The sequence below is a fragment of the Anopheles marshallii genome, chromosome 3, assembly GCF_943734725.1.
Source record: "Anopheles marshallii chromosome 3, idAnoMarsDA_429_01, whole genome shotgun sequence".
In the NCBI taxonomy this organism is placed as follows: Eukaryota; Metazoa; Arthropoda; class Insecta; order Diptera; family Culicidae; genus Anopheles; species Anopheles marshallii.
In genome coordinates this window covers 19,576,253-19,596,563 of record NC_071327.1, presented here as the reverse complement: position 1 = coordinate 19,596,563, position 20,311 = coordinate 19,576,253, and positions in this window count along the sequence as shown.

Below are 20,311 nucleotides of genomic sequence, written 5' to 3'. Positions count from 1 at the left end.
TCCTTAATCTACATAAGCCCTGAAGGAAAGGCACTTTCCCTTTTTCGCTGGCTGCCAACCTTCACGAGGAAATTCTCCGGAAGCATCATGAATCGCGAGAATTTCGTCAAATCTTATCTTCTTGTTGGATGACGTAATGTATCCGGGGTGCATTGCTATTATTGCCAGCGAGTACATTGAGACCGCGAGGTCAGAATTTGGGTCAAGCAAAGAAACTGTGTCACTAGTACCATCAACCATATCTTCTGCATGCCAATACCTGCCTACGGGGACCAACTCCTGCGTATAACCATGTCCATGTTGTCTAGGTACTTCTTGAACATTTCTCCAGTAGTTCCAAGTTCTTGGGGAAACGATAGGTCACTATGATGTTGAGTGTAGTCTTGTGGTCAGTGAATCTTTTGAGAAGATTCTTATGAATCTTAAGTGAGGAGTCAATCAAATCAGTAATTGACTATCAACAGATTTATGAATCCTCAGAGCATCTGGCGGATCTAAATCTGAGTCAGATTCATCCAGCAGTAATTTGTTGTCAAATGATCTGTAAATGGCCTGAGCTAGAACTACTGTTCAACGGTCTTGACAGTTGGCTTAGTTGATGGTTGTTCTACTGGTGTCATTGTTGTTATGTAAATTCACAACAGATTAACATTCACAACAGATCGATCCATCATCTTTAAACTTTACGACCTACATCTCGCGACCTAGAATTCGCAAACTTGTTGGAGTTTTTGAGAGGACAAGTACTGAGTGAGTTCTTCTACAAACTTTGAAGTACTGTTGCAATAATCTAGGAATTGTTGATAAAACAATTTCAGACACAGTCATTGGAAAGTTCTTGTATAATATACGATGCGTAGCTGGAATCTCTCGTAGGTGTCAACTCATATTTACACCCCTTGATATCAGTTTACTCGGGTTTAATGCATACGTTATAACCATGGACATTGATGTGGCAAATGACAATTTAATTTTCACATCTGGCCTAGTTTATTAGTTTATGAGTTTTATGATTGGGAAATTATCTGCTGCGAAATGGAACTGTTGGATGTCCAGGGCGTGCAAAAAATGGGATCCTTTTCCTCCACAACACAATTCAACACAGATCGAAGAGACACCCTCGGCCCTCGGATTCTGACGCTCCCCGCAAGGAAACAAAGAAAGAAGAGACGTGTGTGGTGTGGGACGCTTTTGCTTGATTGCTTGCCTGCCGTTGTTTCGCTTGTCACGCCACGGCCGTTCACGAAGACACGACAGTCTCTCGCTCGCTCGGTACAGAAAGCGCGTGAAGGATAGCGATCCGCTTTACCCATATATCCCACCTAGTGGCGGGTTGGGAGTTTCCGAGGAGGGACCAAGGAAAGGCTAACTTTTTGCCTAAGGTTATTGATTGCCACCCATCTCAGGAAGCTACCGTGCGGGTGTGGGTGGTGGGCACGGTGTCCGGACACCGGCAGCAGGAGCAGCATTAGTACACTGTCCCGTTGAGAAGCCTTGCGATTGGGGCAAAGATATGGAAAGAAGCGAGGTTTTTTTTTTTGAGTGTGTGAGCAAGCTAAGGGCAGAGTGAGGTTCAAAGGAGGTGGATGGATTTGCCGTGGGATTGCTTTCCTAAACTGAGGCACTACGCTGGCCTACCCGGCATACTGCGCGGCGCATGACGGCGGTGTGTAGTAGTGGTGTGTGCGATCATAAATCCTGACCGTGTATGAACAGACGGGGCAGAAAATTCGTACGTACATTCGTACCCATACAAAAACACCCTTGAAGGCTCTCTCCTGCCCACCAGCGCTTAACCACGTACCCGGAAGGAAGTGGAAAGGGAAAGCAAACGTTACCGCTCTCTTTCACACGTTCCGGCTATAATATTCCCTATGATCCGTTCCCAATTCTTCTGGGTGGGAAATGGAAAAGAACCACACGGACAACAGGGAGCAGGTTCGAGCATGAGCGAGAAGATTCCTTTCGTTAGGGCGATGTTGTGTCGTTTTTGAGCAATTGGCACAGGACACCGTACCGCCGCATGGCAAGAAAGTCCCAAACCCAGGCTAGAAGCACCCGTTAGGTGTGTTCTGAGTTAAAGGACAATTTCGTTTCGATTTTCTTGGCTGATTTGGAACCGCTGTCAAGCACCGGGATTGGGCTCTTCGGCTGTTTGAGTGAGCAAGAGAAAAGCAAACCCCCTGAAAAGGTCCGCTTGGGGAAAAGGTCACGCGGCAAGGGTGGTGGAGTAGTCCTGGTGGTGGTGGTAGAAAAGGAAGTTTTTCTTGTCGGGATGGAAAGGATTTTTCTTTTTTCGGATGGGTTTTTCGATTGGTTTGCATACAACACACACACACACACACACCGGAGGTAAAGTCCTCCAGGCCCAGAGTAGAATATCTGAGGCACATAAAATTATCGGGAGCCGTGGGGTTTCAGAGGGCACGGTTCGGTGGGTAGTTTGCTAATAAAAGTAAGTAGCAAGCGAAAATAAAGTATCCGTAAAATTCTTGGGCCTCTTTCCCTACAGTCTATACAGGGTGAAGCCCCCGGAATAAGTCCGTCGGGGGTTGGTCGATAGACTATTTATCCCTTTAGGAAGTTATGCGTGAGGTTTAATTGGTTGTCATTGGAAGTAGTTGGAGAATGATTTCTTTCCTTGGTTTTGCGAAGAAGAGGAGCAATAGTTTGAGCCCTAATAGTCCATTGTTTCGAATTCTTGAAAGGAATTTGTCTATTGCTGAGCTATTCGCGGATGGTTTACTCTTGGAGAGTCTTATTCGTCCAATTCTCATATTTGGTTATTATTGGAGGTAGTTGGAGAATAATTTCTTCCCTTACTATGACGAAGAAAAGGAGCAATAGTTTGAGCCCCAATAGTTCGTTGTTTCGAATTCTCGAATAGAATTCGTCTATTGCTGAGCTATTCTCGGATGGTTTTTTTTAATTCTTGGAGAGTCATATTCCATTGGAAAACGACTTCCAAAGGATAGCATTAGCGATCTTGGTCTAAAACAACATAAACACAATCGTTTAGCTAGGGATGTTTCGTGGATCTCTCGCCCGGTTTGATTAGCAAAAGGAATAACCAGCAAGCGAGGAACCCAACGAACCGCATTGCCAAAATTAAAATCCGTCCAATATCAGTCCGCGGACGGCGAGAAGGTGTTCTGGTTCGATCCGTGCCGTGGTCCGATTGATGAACTTTTTATTCGCTTCCTTTTCCCTTTAGGTTGCCGCCGCTGCTGCTGCGTTTGCTGTTGGTTTCGTGTATTCTCCACCTTCTCACACGATGCTTTCTGGTTGTTCCTTCCCGAGCCAGGCTTCGTTCCTCATTTACAAACAAAACGAAAAAGAAATCACCACCACCGCGGTGTGCAGAACGAGCAGAAAGGAATGTTTTTTTTGTTGTGTTTTTGGGAAGTGCGCTTCCCCCCCCCTGGAGTACAGTGGTTGGTTTGCGAGAGAGGAGGCTGCGGCGGCGTCACTGTTTTGTGTTGTGCCAGAGCTATAAATCGAGAATGGACACAACGAAATTAAAAAATAAAAGGAAGCGAATGCGGGTGGGAAAAGGTGGGTGGAGGGGTGGCGCGCGCGTTCGAGCAAAAGAACAAGAAGGCCCCAGTGCCCGCGCTCGGCCGGTTCGTTTTCGTGTTGGCGAGTCGGTTGTTCCTGGTCGGAATGGTGGAAGGGGCTGCATAGGACAGAAGGGGTGATAGGGAGGGAGGTGGAGGGGGCGGAGAAGTGTATATCGGGAGGAAGAGAAAGAAAAACCGCATCGTTCTCGCGCACCCTTGTGTTCCGTTGATGGGAATGAGAATGAGTGGTGGTGGTGGGGTAGGTGGAGAGCGAGAGGTAGATAATGGTTTGAGAGGGGGTGAGTGTGTCGTGGCTGTTGAGGGAATTGTATGTTGTCTCCGTACTCCGTTGAAATGTTTTTTTTTTTTTTTATGGGAGGACCACCAGTCCCCCAGCAGAGCATGGTGTATGTTGTGCAGGGGTTGTGGCGAAGCGAAGGAGACGCATAAAATAGACTATCCTGAGGGTAAAGCGAAAAAGGTAAGAATGATTTTTTGTTTGGTGCGTCGTTCGTGACGGTACTGGGCGACCGGGGGCCGCCGTGTCAGGTCGGTCGGTGAGATGAGCGCGACGCTTTTCGAGCAGAATTTATAATACACACAAACAGCTCGAATGAGCAGCCTCAGGCTCAGGTTTGGCTTTGGTGTGGAGAGTGTGAGGTTTTGCTGGGTAAGGAAGGAACTGGGAACCAAACGTATAAACCACAAAACATCTGCACCCGCGCGTCATGTCGAATGTTTTTTTTTTGCCAAGCGTGCACGAGAGTGAGTGAGAGGGGCGGAATGTCGCCGAATATTTCGTGCATGCAGTTGGCGTAGTCGCTGTGCACGGTGGTGAGATCGATTTGTGACGCGAAACATGTTCGATCTCATCAATCGACCCAACCGGAGATTCACCATCAATAGAACCGCGATAATTCATTCCGCTGCATTAGAACGTCGTTTGTTGGGCAGTTGTTGATGACCGTGAAAGGCAAAGAGTGCGCTTCCTCAGAATTCGGAATGGCGAAAGTCACAGAGGGTGGGCCGCATTCGGTCGTAAATAGAGTCTAGTTTGATGGTAAATAAACAGTGACCGAGGGTGCCTTAATTTCCATCGGAAAGGAGAACGAATATTATCGAATAATTATGCCACCACGGTAAGCCGATGTGTTGCTTCTTCGGCTACTAGATTGTTTGATTTTCATCTAGTGAGCTGACAGTGAAACACACACACACACACTCGCACACATTGTATTTGCACCACAAAAGTGCGTAATCGTAATTGTGAATGCACATTTGGCAACAGCAACAACAAAAAGTGTCGGTAAGGAGAGCATTTTTTTTCGAGCAAAGCAGATGCCGCTTCTTCAAATGGCGGGCGCAGGCACAGAGCACACATTTCTATTTTTTTTTCTCCTCAATTCGACAAAGCCGAACCGTTCTCGCGGTCACGCATCTCGCGTACTATTCCGAAGGAAAGAGCGAGAGAGAGAGCGACAGATCGATTAAACACGAGAGACACCGATGCGCCCTCTCTCTCTCGCTCTTTTTGTGTTGGCTGTTGAAGGGAATTGATGGATAACGAGAAAAAAAGGAGCGAAAATGATTGAGGTGCGTCAGAAAGAGAGAGAGAGCGGCCGAACGTTTGCTCACTGTCGTGTTGCGACTCGCGCCGGACGGTTTCTCTCGTTCAGTGAGTGAGCAGTGTTGAACGCGTGAGGACGCACCATTTTGTGTCCCGGGCCGTATTTCTGGTCAAGAGTGCGTTTTGATATCCCGCCGGCGGTTTGTTCCATTGTGCATGTGTGCGTAATTGTGTATTGGTTCACTTGAGTATGTGTATACGAATCACGCCGTGTCCGTGTACGCTAGGTTTAATGAATGCGAGGATAGTACCGCCGGAAAGAAGTGTTTTTTTGTTGTTGTTTCGTGTGACAGTGAAGAATCCCTAAACCGTGGGGGTGCCAGCAGTCAGTTCAGTCAGTTGTTGTATAGTGTTGCCCACCAAACAACCACCATTCCCTGTACGCGCGTACGGTCCGTTTTTGGTTCGTCGTCAGTGGCAACCCAAAGGCGGCCCCTACCTGTACCTGCTCTATATACACCAGACCTCGTGGAAGAGGGCTGAGTCTCGGTGATGTTCTGGCGTCAGAGATGCTCCACAGTGGGAAGAAGTGAAAAAAAACAGTGTGGAAGGAGCTTGTTGCGGGTCCACCACACCATCTCCCCCAACAGGGGTGGTGTAATCGCGAATTTGATTGCTCATCAGCCGTCGCCTGCTAATCGCCCTCATTCTGCTGCTCCGCCGCGTAACATCAGCACTGCATGGATGAGCTGTAAAGCAGTGCAGTGTGTGTGTCTGTGTGTATGCGTGAAGAAAAGGCCAATGTAAACTATGATGGAAATTGAAACAGGGTGTAAAGAATGTCCGGATGAGGTGAAGGAGGTACCGGCGGAGGACACTGTCAAAGCCTGATGACAGTTGCGCTCTCCCTCTGCTCTATAAATGCCCGCAACAATCCCGCGACAGGAATCGAACGTTTTTGTCTGTTAATTATCAATGACAGACACACACACACACACACACACATACATCTCAACATTTGGTGTTTTCCTCTGGTCCACGAGCGCGGTGTGCCTGTAACCCCGTAACGTGCCGAGTTCAAATCGATGGGATGTTTGCGCTGGCTGCTTCATAACAGCCACCGCCGCCGCCATTACGGGCTTGTGCGTTCGATACATCGTTCTTTTTTTTTGTTGTGTTTCTTCATGTTGCTTGTGTGTCGCGGCGTGTTGTACCGCTTGTGTGTGTGTTTCGATGTGACGCTGCCGCTTCCGTTCTCTCCCTTATGGCGTGTTCTCCACCCGTGTTAACGCCGTTCGTGCGTTCGATCTGGTTTTTGGGATGGTTCGAGCGGAATTGCACGGCAGAGGGCACGCATACAATCACACACGGCACCGAGCGGCTCCCGTACGCGTCCGTGTGTCCCGCCGTGCGTACTGCCCGTTAAAAGGTGGCAGGCGAGTGTGGTGTCTTTGTGGTGGAGGGAGGGGGGAGGGGGGACAACTTGATGCCGCGGACGCGGAATGCGCAAACTTCTTCGGGGTGGGTTTTTGTCTCGTTAAAGCAAAAGAAAACGAAGCGGCGCGGATACATGAAAGAAGTCGTCCACCGTTTCGGGCGTAATGATGACGATGATCCAGCGTGTGGCTAAGTGTGCGTTTGTGTGCATGGCAGAGTGCAGGGTTGAGGTGTTTTAACGGCAGATCCGCAGGGTTTTTCGGACCGCTTGGAAAGTCATCCAATGCCTTCAATGCGCTCCGTGTGTGAGCGGTAAGTTTTGCGGTAGGAGTGCGTAGTTAAAAGCGATGGAAAGATGCAAAATGTGTTTGCTACCCGTGATGGACGTGCGCTTGTGTGTGTGTGTTGTACTCTTCTCCCGCATGACTTCCTTTACGAACGGCCTACTACGGTTGACGATTTGTTCTAAGATGCATGAAGTCCCTTAGAAGGGTGTCTGCACCGCGTCCGACCCAATATACGATGTGGAAGAAAGGAAAATTTGGGCGAAGATGGTGAGGTTGTCAATCGGCGATCAATAAACTGTCAAATTCTTCCAAAGGGAACGGAGCTACACAGCGAGATTTGATAAATTAATCTCAATTTTGGAAAAGATTCTGCAGTTGTAGAATGAAAGGCCTTCCTGTGAAATCTGAAGAGGAGAATAACAACAACTTTGCGACCCAGCTGGACACACACGGCTCAAAATGCCGCAACTCTGTGTGTGTGTTTATAGGGAAGATTGGCGTATGGTTTTTTTTAATTTCATCCGTGCACTCCATTGTCCATATCGAGGGCCCGTCACTTTGTGGCGATTTTTCTTGGTGCTTGGTGTGAAAACGGGGCAAATAAAAATTGCTTTTCATTTCGCATCCGTCGAGCAAACGCTGCCCCCACCGGACGGAATATGAAAGGGAAAAAGAAGCAAAGCGAAAAAGGCATGGGTCGGTCGGAAGCAGAGGAGGACGTGGTGTGTAAATGCTTGCGTCTCTCGCCACCATATCGCCCGTGTTTCGCATTGCCCTGTTCAACTTGGTCTCCGTTCCCCCGTAGGCAAAGTGCGCCTTTTGCTGCAAAAAAAAACCCAAAAGACAATGGAGGAACCGCGCTGGGCTAGGTAAAGAAGAAGAGAGCAAGCAGAAGAAAAAGAAAAGGCACACACACACACACAGTCACAAGGGGCCTGGGCTCTGTTTGCGGGTTCAAGGGATTGGATGCGGAGGGTACAGCATGAAAGTTGCAACATGAAGCGAGAGTTCCTACGGCGCGTCCCTGCTTTTGCCACTGCGATTCCTTCGCTCTCGATGCGTGTGGTTGTGTGTGTGTGTGTGGTGATGACGAAAATAAGGTACAAAAGGAGTGTGCAATTCGTGAATTCGATTTGTTTCAGCCCAAAACTGAATATTTGGGTCCCTTTTTTTGGATGCCCAAAAGTGTCACCAGCGATTGAAGCCAACGCGTGGGAAACCCTGCAATGAAGAATGAATTAAGCGGGTAATGAGTGTGTGAGTGACCCTGTCCATTTTGTTTGTCAATCTGACAGCAGATGACATTTCCCCAGTAAATGATCTCATCTGCTTCTGGGAAATGCAGTTTTTGCTGTGTTTTCCTCATTGGATTTTGCTAAAATTTCCAAAGCACCAAACGGTGTGGTTCGCGTGCAATTATCGAGAATAAGCCGTAGAACAAGCTCTGCCGACTGCTGCTGCTGCTAATGGGTTGTCATTCATTCGGGAGGCCCACCAATTTCCTTCTTCGGGGGTTTTTTTTGTCCCTGCTACGGACAAAAATGGACGATGCGCACGCTGCACAGCAGTGTTCCGCTTCACTTTGTGTCCCGCGTGTGTGTGAGGGGCTGAAGGCGTAGAAGGTGGATCGCCAACCCCGTACGAACCCGGGGGACCGGGTGCGCATCGATGAAAAGATGGCTTCCTTCTCATTACCGAGCGGCTTTCGATGATGGTATGCTCTTTGCTGATGCGAGCGAACAACCCCCTTCCGTCCCAGCAACAACCCCCCCTCCCCCCTCCCCCTGGGGTGTGATACCCGCACGAGGAAGCGCACAGATGTGGGTTGAATGCTTTACGCGGGAGGAATGGAGCATATAGAAAAAAGAGTGGTGGAGGAGGGGGTGGGGGATGATGCGGTGCGGTACAAGAGAGCGCCAAGCCAAGCACACCGAGTGAGCGACAGATCTGACATTTTGGATTTTTTCACCTTCTTCTCCGTGTGGCGGTCTCGGCGACGATGATGGACCGCGCCTGAAGATGAGGGGGAAGGAACACGGGTGCGGTGTGCGCACCCTCTCGCTTCATCTCGTGTTTTTCGGTGGTGCTGCTCTTGCTGCGAGGGTTACCCTGCGTTACCCAAACACACCCTCCCGATCCGCACTCGGTGCGGCGTCCAACGTCTTCTTCGGTTGCCCAGGTTTAATAGCGCGAGGGGAGGAAATCGTTTCGTCCGAATGCCTACTCGGCTGTGTGTTCATGCTCTGGCAATCTGCCCTCGCGCCTTTCACGCATACCTTTCCTGCTCGACTTTGCACGCGCGCTACCTGCTCGACCTGATGGCATCCCCGTCGACCGCCACCCGGCGTCGGCCCACAGGCGTAAAAAACGGTACGGTTGTTGCGGGCCCATCTTTCAACCGATCGAACGTCGACGAACTTCCAATCGAATATCGGTATCGGAGCGCTTCACCACCGGTCACGTACGCCGGAGCGGACGTGCGAGAGCGAGAGAACAAAGTGCGCGAGCCGGTGGACATGGACAACACAGGTGGCGAGTGTTCGCGCTGTGTGTGGAAGCTGTGTGACCCCGTGCGGGCAGAATATTTCTGCTTCCATCTCGGGATGATGTTCATCTCCTAGGTGTGTATCAACGGCGGCGGCGTACGAACGAGAGAGAGAGTGTGTGTGCGCGCGAGTGTGTGTGTGTGTTGGTTTCTCTTTTGTGCTCACACGCGGGTCGCGGATTGTGTTCCCCCCCTCCCCTTCCACCCCCCTCGGGGTTGGACCATCGTTCGATATATGTATATCGTGTCTCCATCACCTACACCCCTCACGTGCTCAACACGGGTCAACCTCCGATGCATTCTGCTGTGTACAATTTGCGGTAAGTGTCAACAACGCGCCCAAAAGGGGGGTGGTGGCTGAGGGTAGGGAGGCAAGGGTTAAGACGAAAAAAAAAAGGTGAACCGCGAAAGTGTATGCGGGAGGAGTTCAATTTCACCCTCGCACACAGTACCGATCCCCTCCCATATCCGGGCTTGTTATGTGTCCCAGAGCATTGGAAATGTCCCTAGCAGTCCATGGTATGGCGCCACATTCACCCTCCACTGTGGCTACACTGCCGCACCAGAGAACTGAAATCTTCTCCCGTAGCTCTCGGCCTCAAAAAATGTAGCAAAAATCTGCCGATTTCGTTCCATTTTTTTCATTTTGGCCGTCAGAGGCGGGTGGTTAGCTTGAACGATAAAATTGCTTGTCACACTTCTCCACTTCACTTTCACGGACACTGATTTCCATTTCCGCGCGGCCATCATCATTTCCCTTTCCTTCCTTACGGTGCAGGGCAATTTTTAAAAAACCGTTCGCTTTTGTTTGCCGTAAGTGCTATTTGCTCAAGGAATTGTTAAATATTGATATTTTGTTGTAGGGAGAGGCGAAAAAGTACGAAACAAAAAATCGATTGCTCTTGCTTCCCCGGGTTCAACAGCGTTTAATTTCGGCATTTCATTCCGTTAACCCGTTTGCACTGGAGCGGTGAGTCTGGCGCCTAATGCTGATTTTGACAGAAGGATTTCACCGTAAGCGGAATCAGAATCAGCGTCTATCAGCAGTTTTGAAGAGATACATTTGAATGAAGTGCCGCATATTATCCTTAAGGGTGATTTCTCTGTGTTCTGATAAGAAAACTGGCACAAAGACCTCAAATGACTTGTTGCGAAACATGCCCTTAAGAACCCTGGGCTGCTTTAAGGCTTGAGGTCTTGGACTGCTGTAGAAGCCGTAAGAACGGACTCCGGATTCCAAACTCCTTTTCTATCCTTGTGGAAAGGCTCTCGTAGTGAGTTGTTCGGTATCATTCTAATGACATCACCACCCCACATTGAGCCTCATGGAGCTCGTCAGCTGGAATTCCAAACATCTTCCTGGGTATCTTTCTCCCGAACGCGGTTCCAGTTGTTTTCTTCCGTTTTGGACAGAGTTGATGTCCCAGAGACGTTTGTTGGGATTGGAATTATATATTGTCCTGTGCTGTGACAGGTGGTTTGAGTAGGGAGAAGTGTCCTCAGACAGACGTGTGTGTGTGGGACAGCTATGTTTTTGTTGGTGCTGACTTCCAACACAACGTTGGTGAGTTCTTGGACGGATCTTCAAAAGTGCGGCCACTTGTTTGAACATCATCAAACCCTGGATGTCTATGTCATCAGCATATGTCAGGATCGGTGCTGATTTACGAAAGATGGTCAAGTAGGATCAGCAGAGGGTGTTGAGCGCCCTGAAATTCATGGATATTGCCACTCTTACAAGTATGGTTAGCATAACCGCGATTTTAAAAGAGTTCCGAGAGTCATTAAGTGTGTGCTTTGTCATGAGAATCACCAGAGTGTCTTGAGTGTCCTGATATTGGGGTAGATCATCCCAACAGTTAGAAAGCTTAAGCTTTAAGCCTGTATCTGCCAAATAATCCAGGTACCGGGCTGTATCATTCTGTACAGATTCGTAAAGGACATAGCATTTTGACATAAAGAATGACACAAGGGATCATTTTTGTAAACTACAATTTGAGGAAAATCGATTTAAGTTTAGTAAATTCATTTTAATTTCAATGCAATGAAATAATATACAAGTCTGATTATTAAAATAATCTTTTTTTAGTTGTTTTAGTTAAAAAAATTTGTTTACCTTTTTCGCACACGGGAAACATGGCCTAACCTGGCTCAGACCAGCTAGCAAAATTCTTTGTTTTGACATTTGTCGAGTTTGGGTTTTGGGTACTTGGGTACTTTCATTGAGAAACCAATCTAATCCTTCTTTCCTAGGCTTAACTTGGTTTGCCATTTGTATGGCGAGCTGTAAGCGGATAAGCCTGGAAACGTCAAAACGCATACAAAAAAACTGGCTTAGACCGTGATCTACCTCATTGATGGTAGTCATAGTCATTCTATCAAGTCTGATGTCTTTGATCATGATTCCAAAAATGCTCATACGGTCATTAAATTCTACTCTACGTATGCAAATTCTTCAAGAGCTCCCTCATGATGGAGATCTGACCAGCGGATGATTTCCCAATTCTGAATCCCCTCTCATAATGTTCAACTATCTCGTCTAAGAATGGGACAATTTTAACTTCTATTAAATACTTGTAATAATAAATTGATTGTATGGATAAATCAAACATTAATCGTATCGAAATAATTGGAAAACATCTCAAACCACTTGAGTTGTTGAAGTGCAAAGGGTTTATTAAGGGACCTTTCCTTTATCTTTCGTATCTTTCGTTTTATCGACGAATATTACCACCAAGTCCCATCGCAGTAGGCGCTTTTTTTCGTTTCATTCCGTATCGCAAACCATGCTTGCTTTGACCATTTTTTGGGGGTTGTTGGTTTTTTATTCTTTACGGAATATTATTCGCACTCACTCTGTACCCATCTGCCCTTTGGCTGCTTCGCTCCGTACATGAAGTTCTTCATCGGTTTATCCCCCGCGTGCAGCGGGGATCCGAAAAGACGAGACATGAGTCGCGATGGAAAAATGGAGAAAAACTTTTGATTGATGATCCGTTTGCGCGAAACACACACACACACACACAAGGGTGCTTGTTCTTAATATACGCGTATAGGGGTTGGGATTTTTGTTTTCCATTCTTTCGCGTCTGCTGCTGGTTGGATTCCGTGTTGCGGATGGGTTTCGTTCCTTCCGTCGTATCGGGAGAGAGAGAGTGTGTGTGCGATTTTGTAGCTGTGTTTAGTTCACCGCGTGTACCAGTTGGAGACCCTCCGAAATATCTCGCCTTTGCTATTGCTCATCCTGAAACAAACCGATCGAGAGCACAAATGCAAGATTGTGCCGGACAAGGACGGAAATTCGGGTGTTCCGTTTCACTAATGGTTGTTGTTTTTTTTTTTTTGGGGGATACTTTCGTTTGCTGCTCCTCTTCAATGTGCAATGCGATGCTGGTACATGGCTCTTGGGCCCCCGGGGGGGAAGAGAATTTGTTTCCCGGGTTTTGCTCCAAAAAGCATGAAAAAAAAACAACCCCCGAACAAAGTTTCCCTCGTGTCCCTCAAAAAAAAAATGGTTCCAGATGCCACCACTTTTCGTGGCCCGGTGTGCTGCGTCCCTGTGCCGTGTGCAATGGCAGAAAAGAATGGCAAATTCGGCTGCTCTCTCGCAAACGGTGATGGTACAAGAAAAAGGACCCTAGCTGCAGCATCGTGTATTCCCCCACACCCTATCCCATTTCCTCTGCAAAACCCACCAGTTCCAATCGCCAAAGAAAGATTTGCAGCGTCCAATTTGTGTTCGGTTGTTTGAGAGCTTTTTTTCGTTTGTTGTGTGTGCTATGTTGCCCTGTCCTCTTGTGCTTCTGTCTCTCTCGCTCGCTCGGTCGAATCCTCCTCTAATGGGTGGCCGTATTCGGGGCAAAATGCCCCTTTCGCGCAACACGAATGCACAGCAAAACCAACCGCAAGCCCTTTTTTTGTTGTTGTTGTTGGTCCCTGGCCCGGTCCGTCCGACCGACTGCAGTAAAAGTTCACAGCTTGACGGTGATGCTGATGCGCCAGAGGTTTTTGTTTTGCTTTTGTTTTCAGTGCAGCAGCATTGCATTGGGAATTAAGAGGGGAGGGGGGATTTCGCCTCTTATGCACCGCCGGCGATGTCCTTTTGCAAGCCTGGTGCCGGTGCAAAATGTGGCATCCAGCGGTGTTTTGCTGCTGCTGCGTTCCACTGTGTGCGAATCCACCAAGGAGTTCTGGACGGTGTTTGTCGCTGTTATCTCGGCCGGCCATGGCAAATGTTCCATATCTCACGGTGTGCTTGGTATGTACGTGAAGAGGCACTTTTTAATGGAAGTTAGCGGAGTCGTGTAGGTAAGCTCTGAGAAGAGGCGGGCATAAGTCGTTACATGCAATCCAGAAGCGCGCTGGCCAGTTGCCAATCGGCGAACCTTCTTTTCTCGCTCGACATTCGATCGGTTGTCCGAATCGAAGATTGGCAATATTATTTACCGCCGGTACGCATTGATGAGAAGTCCCAAGCTCCAGTGCGGCGATCGTATTATTCCTCAGCGCAAGAACCCCGGTGCGAATACTACAGTAATTAATGCCGGATGGTGGACCGGGGGGGGGAAGGGTTGTGTTGGAGGGGTGGATAACTGCATGTTCGCCGCCCTCACCAGTGGCTGTGGTGCTCACACGAATTCGAGAGTGGATGCCGTTCGAGCCACGGTAAGAGATGGTACCGTGCAGTAGACCCCCGATACGAATGCCTTTGTGTGTTCGACCTGTGTATATTCCGGACGTGGTCCCCCCCCCCCCCCCCCCCCCCCCCCAGGCCCGGTTATTTAGAAGCGCGGAAGAAGGTGGTGAGTTCGGCGCGGGGTTGCTTCACCATGGATCACACACAAGTTCCTGGGCGTTCGACTTGTTTGGCGGTCCTCTGCTTCGCTAAAAACCCCGCACGGGAACGAGAGCAAGAGAGAGAGAGAGAGAGAGAGAGAGAGACAGAGCAGGCAACGTTGAATGCGCACTGGTGAGCATATAAGGGAAGCAGAAGAACGTCGTGAAATGGGTCTGGAATGGGAGGGTTGGTGCGTGCTGATGAACGAACGAACGGGTCGAGCTGTGGCCTGATGGGCGGCTGGGGTGGCTATACCAGGGCAATAGCGGCAACAGCAGCAAATCGATCGTACACCAGATATATCCGCACGACGACGACGACGACGACGATGGCGGCGACGATTCCATGATTCACGTCCATATATTTTCCCCGTTGCCATCACCGTTTTCTACTTTTTCGTTGGTGTACTGCCGTTGATGATGGCTCTTCTCTCGCTCTCTCTCTCGCTCTTGTGTGCTTTCCCTTAGCCTTTTGCTGTGTGTCCTACGTTTGAAACACTTTTCCTTCGTCGCATCGTAATCGCGCGCACCGCGCGGCACGGCTTGCTTTTATCCCCGGGGTGTTGGGAAATGATAGATGTGGTGGTTGGTGCCCACCACCTTCACAACATACCAGTCACTCAGCCACAGCCGGCTTCGATCTCACTATGGGATGTTGATGTACCAAAAAAAAAATTGATTTAGGAGATGAAAAGAAAAACAAAACAACACAAAAGACGTTTTTTTTCCCCACCCAGGTCAGGGGGACACTTTTTAAAACATTCCGGCCACCCCCCTCCTCCCCCTCTCCCCTTTTGCTCACTTTGCATCATTTAATTTGTATTACTGTTTTAATCGAAATCTTATTTGCTCAACCCCATTGGGGGTGGGCTTGCCCCCGGTTCATAGTGCACAGCGTGGGGGTGGGGTGGGCGGTTGCTTTTGTGGATGACCAGAAGGAAAAACCGCACGGGCGCGAGTTAAGGACACAGGCGCGCGAGCAAACTGCTCGCAATGGAAAACAACGAGGGGGGAGGGGAGGGGGGGGGGGAGGGTCTGTAGAGTGTTTTGTCGTACGTGGCATCGAAGTTTTTAGGGGGGAGGAAACGGGGTAGGGAAGGAGAAGGACGAAAAGGAGGAGGAATAGTTTTCGCTCCCGTTCCTCTGTTGCTTGCCATCCCCTGCAATCCGCCCCCTCCCCCAGTACGTGTCGTTTGCTGCTGGGCTGTTCTTTGCGTACGGAAACGGGGTGAGTTTTATGTATGTGTATATATATATATGCAATCAGAGAGAGTGTGTGTGTGTGAGTATTGTATGCAAACACACACACACACGTGCCATCCCTTGCGTTTCTTCGCCGGTTGCTTTTTGTCGCCGACGACCGGTTAAAATCGTTCTTTTTGGCCTATTCCGGTGGCGTTTTGGGTTATTTCGTCGCCGCCCCGCCTCACGTACAGACGAATACCCTCGTCGTACGAGCGTTTTTTTTTCAGGGGTTTGCTGGGAGAAGGACGAGCAAGTATTAGGGTTTGTATATGGAAAACTTGACGTCCTCTCTCTCTCTCTCTCTCACTCGCGTGTGGTCGTGTCGTCAATGGCATAATCATTTTTTCCACCTTTCTACCCTTTTTTAGCCACAACCACACCACAGGCACCAGCAGAGCACCCCTTTGCTTTTCGCTGCATCCCTCCTTTTCATGCAGCGCCCTGGATTTCTGTTGGAATGGGTAATTCTGGGAAAATAGAAAAAAAAGTCTTTAGTTTATCGGGGCATGGCCAGAATGAAATTTCTCCTCGTATGCTGGCTGGGATACGCAATCAACAACGATGCACACGGTTTCTGTACCAGTGCTTGGAGTGCAATTTCCCTGGAGCTGCCCGGGATCGACTAATACACCGTGATGGCGCGTGGATGGTATTCAGAGCATGGGTCACATTTTCCTCACTATCTCTTTGAAACTTGCATTTCACCTGTCAAAAACATCGCATCGTGATAACTCATTAAGGGCGCACCATCGCCACCATATGGATCGTTCTCCAATTCTTTGTTCGAAATGCGCTCTCGTTTGCTTCAATTAATTCAAGCTCAGTTTTTTTTTTTTGCTGTAGCTGATCAACTGTGTCACATTCGTCAATGTGTGTTCCCTATGAAGATTTGAGGGTTCCCTCCCTTAATCCATAGTGTACCATTGAACATCTGCTGCCATTTTGTCGCCACTTTGTGCTTATTTTTTCAATTTTACTGAGAATAGACAATCCTCACTTTTGTCACATCTTGTTGGAGTTTAGACGAAAGGGATTGCTTTATTGAGATTTAATGAGATTCTAATAGAGCTTCACGAAATCTACTTTAATTAGGCTTTTTTTTGTCCAAAAAGAGTAATCAATTTGGTAGTCTTTGAAGTATTGAATGCCATCGAATTATTAGTTCGAATTCGTTCTCCAGTGGCGGTCCATAACTCTGGTCCCACATGCAGATCCACATGAAATCCCTCAAGGATTTTTGTGATCGATGCTCAAGGTCATTTTGCATTGATGGAAAGTGTACAGCTTGCATTGCTCATCACGATTCGAAAGAGAATTCTTTTTCTAATGTGACTCTGGTGCAGATTTCCGTAGACAACATCCTTCTTAGCTCTATATCTTCCAGTTCCAGAATGTGTATGATGCAATAATTAAGCGATCGGTGTGTCTAATGATCTTAAAATTTTCATGCATCTTCAAACTGCAGGAAAATTCAGGAATCTCTGGAGATTCTTGAATGTCTGAAGATATATTCAACGTCTATTGAGCAGTTATTAAGCGTTAAAAGAGAAAATTCTTAAAACTTTAAAGATTTCTATAGCCTCGATTCTTCAGTGCTACATATTGAATGAAATTCAGCAATTTCTCGAGACTCATGCCTAATTGATTCCACAAGCTGCACTACCTTTTTCCGGGACCCATCGTCACAGCAAGTCCTCTTTTCAACCGGTCGGCGTTATTTCGCTGTCATGCATACCTTAATTTTACCGTCAAGTTGCAATATTCGCTGGTAGCCAGCCAAAATGTCGGTATCAGAGCCAAGCGCTCACATCGTTTATTTGTTCACTTCTGTCCACCGTCTATTGCGGCCTCCCGCTCCTCTTGATCACTTTTCGTATCTTCATTTCACACACGCATACGCACACTTGTTCTCATGGTGCGCATCGTCACCTATTTTAGCGGTTTTTTGTTGTTGTTTGTTGGGTACTGGTGCTGGTGAAGGGGAGGGGCAACGCAACCCAAAAACGTAGGGCGGCGATCGGGTGGAGTGACGATGCGCTTACTAGCGCGCGCGTGCAGAAAATGTTTCGTTACGTTTGTTGCTTTACCCATTTTCATTCTACCAAACCGCCTAACACGGGAAAAAAAAGGAACGAGGGCTAAATCTACATATTCGTTCTTATGTCGCCGCCTTTACGGGGTGCGTTTGTAGCTAAGGGAGGGTCCCGTTGACTGAAGGACTGTATTCTATGTTTGGTTTTCCTGTTTAAATCCAACAAATGGCGCTGACTTATGCTGATGTTCTGGTTGCTTCCAAAGGTAACTCATTATGAGCAGCGCGATGTACGACAAAGCTTTTTTTCTCTCATGAACAGTAGCTGCATCACCTGATTTTGGGAAAAAGTGGTAGTGATGCTTAGATTGAAGGCGAAGATATGTCTATTGGAACTCCCTTGGCTCCGTTGGTCGGTTCCGTTTATGATTTTAATCTTCAACCACCGTTGCCACTCGTCCAGCAAATTCTTCTCATGATCGCCATTAACCCCCCCATCCACGGGTTCATAACACGGGGACCGTAGCCGACTGTCCAAATGGGGTGGAGGCAGCATAAACAATTTGTGCACCAACATTAATTTTTTTTTTCTCTCTCTCTCTCTCTTTTTGATTCCTTTCAGATGTCATGTCTGTGGTTGGGCGCACACCGGCTGCTGTCCGGCAACGAAACGATGGCCCAGAAGCAGAAGCAGAAAAATCGAGACCCCCGGGTATAATAATCGCGATCACGATCAGACGATTCGAACCCCTCCCTCCCATTAGAGGAGCGCAGAGAGCGTGGTTGCGGTTGCGGAGATGGGGCAATTTTCGGTGAAATCCGCTGCCCCTCACACGCTTATCTGATGTGATGGTGGCAATTACAAGCACTCCAAAAAGGGCCACAGCAGCAAAAAAAAAACCCCACCTCAGCACTCACACAACATTTCCGCGGCTGTTTGCCGAAAACAAAAATGGAACAATATACAAATCACCACCAACATTCAGCAAGAGAGTGAAGCCACAAAATCACTGAAAAAAAGGAGATGAATTGATGAGGAAGAGGGTGTAAAGGGTCAGAATTGATCTTTTCTGTAACCTGGAGGTATTTTTCGAACAGCTGCATCTGCAATTTGCACGCTTGTGAAAAAGGAAGACAAAACTCAGAAATTTAACGTTCAAAAACACCCGAAACGCTTGCTGCTGCTGCTGCTGCCGTTGTGTGCATGTATCCGTCTCACATGCCACGTCACATCGTTTGGATCATTTGGACGCATTCGACCTGAACTTTTGACGATCAACAAGCCATTGCGCCGGGTAGAATGGCGGACTAGCGGACTGGTTCAATCATGGACGGAGAGGCATGAGGTTTCTTCCCTGCCGGACTGATTTGTGGCTTGTTCGTGTTTTGTTTTACTGCAAGTCATACCAGTTTGCAGAGGAATATTTTACGAGCTATCATTAATGTTTGCCTATTTGGTTGATTCTTTTTTATGATGGTTTTACCGATGGTATAGATTGTACTGCAGACTTTTTTCATACTCCATCAACATATTGCAAGTTTATCTCAATTTTTAAAGTTCAATAAACCCTCTCATCGCAAGCGCTTCTTTAAACAAGTGGCTTGTATTGAAATGCTACAGTAAAGCGTTATCGGAGCTACTCAAACTAACATGGAATCCTGGACCAGATGAAATTCCTTCTTCGTTATTGAAGAGAGATGTGCGAGATCGCTAACACGATATCTGATGCAGGTTGTTCCTGAGATCCTTTTCGTCCGGAACAGTTCCAAGGATTTTGGGAAGCTTTTCCCGAATGACGCTTCTGTCAAAGAAAGATGATCCTAACCTTGGAGAGAACTACAGAAGAATAACATCGATGTCCTCATGTGCTCTTGTCCGTGTGGAGCATGCCTAACCCCTGAACCTCCACAGATCAAGGGGTTAAGTTTGGCTTAGTCTTTTAAATTGCATATTCAGGGCAATTGTAACAATGTTTCTTATAATGAATCTCATATCATTTTGTAAAAGTAACGTTCCATTTCACTTGTAAACAACAAATGGTTGGAAGAATTCTATGAAGAAATGTCAGAAATGGAAAAAAAAGCGTCAATAATATGACTTTTAGTAATAGTCAACTTTACATTCTTGGCTAAATGTCTCTCATCGAATACGATTCTAACAAAGAGGTTCGTCTTTTGCCACGTTAAGGAGAGCTGATTCATTGATTGTTTCAAGTGGACGAATCACTGGAATTTATTAAATTTGCCAAAAGAGAATTTAATGTGTATTGAAAGTGAATATACTTAAAGAATATAAGCTATTTACTGTGTGTAACTAAAATGCTTAAGTGTAAAATCTGTAACATTGGTGAATGTGTTCTATATTGGCTTATGTTCGTTTTAAAGTGATTCATTCCTGGGATGCTCGTGATTGATTATTATATTATTAGTGAAGATGTGAAATTATGAAACTCGTTGCCGTTGTCGTGTACGTTAAGAATACAAGTGGCAATCTTTTTGAAGTAGAAATATCTCCAATGTGCAAGTTCCTAATGAAAATGTTTTCATCTGATTGCAGTTTAATGAAGAAAAAAACAACACCCAAAACCAACTTCAACTCAACTCAGCTTGGAGAGTCGGAAGAGTTTTATTGTAAAAAGAAAATATTTCCATAAGCAAGTAGTGAAGTAATAAGAATATATAAAAAGTAAGCAAAGTTAGTGAGTGCAATCGTGCGTGTGCGTGTCCAGTGTGTACAGTGTGTTGTGTATGTATGCGTGTAAAAAGTAATGTTAACCAAGTGAATGTAGTGAATATTGAGGT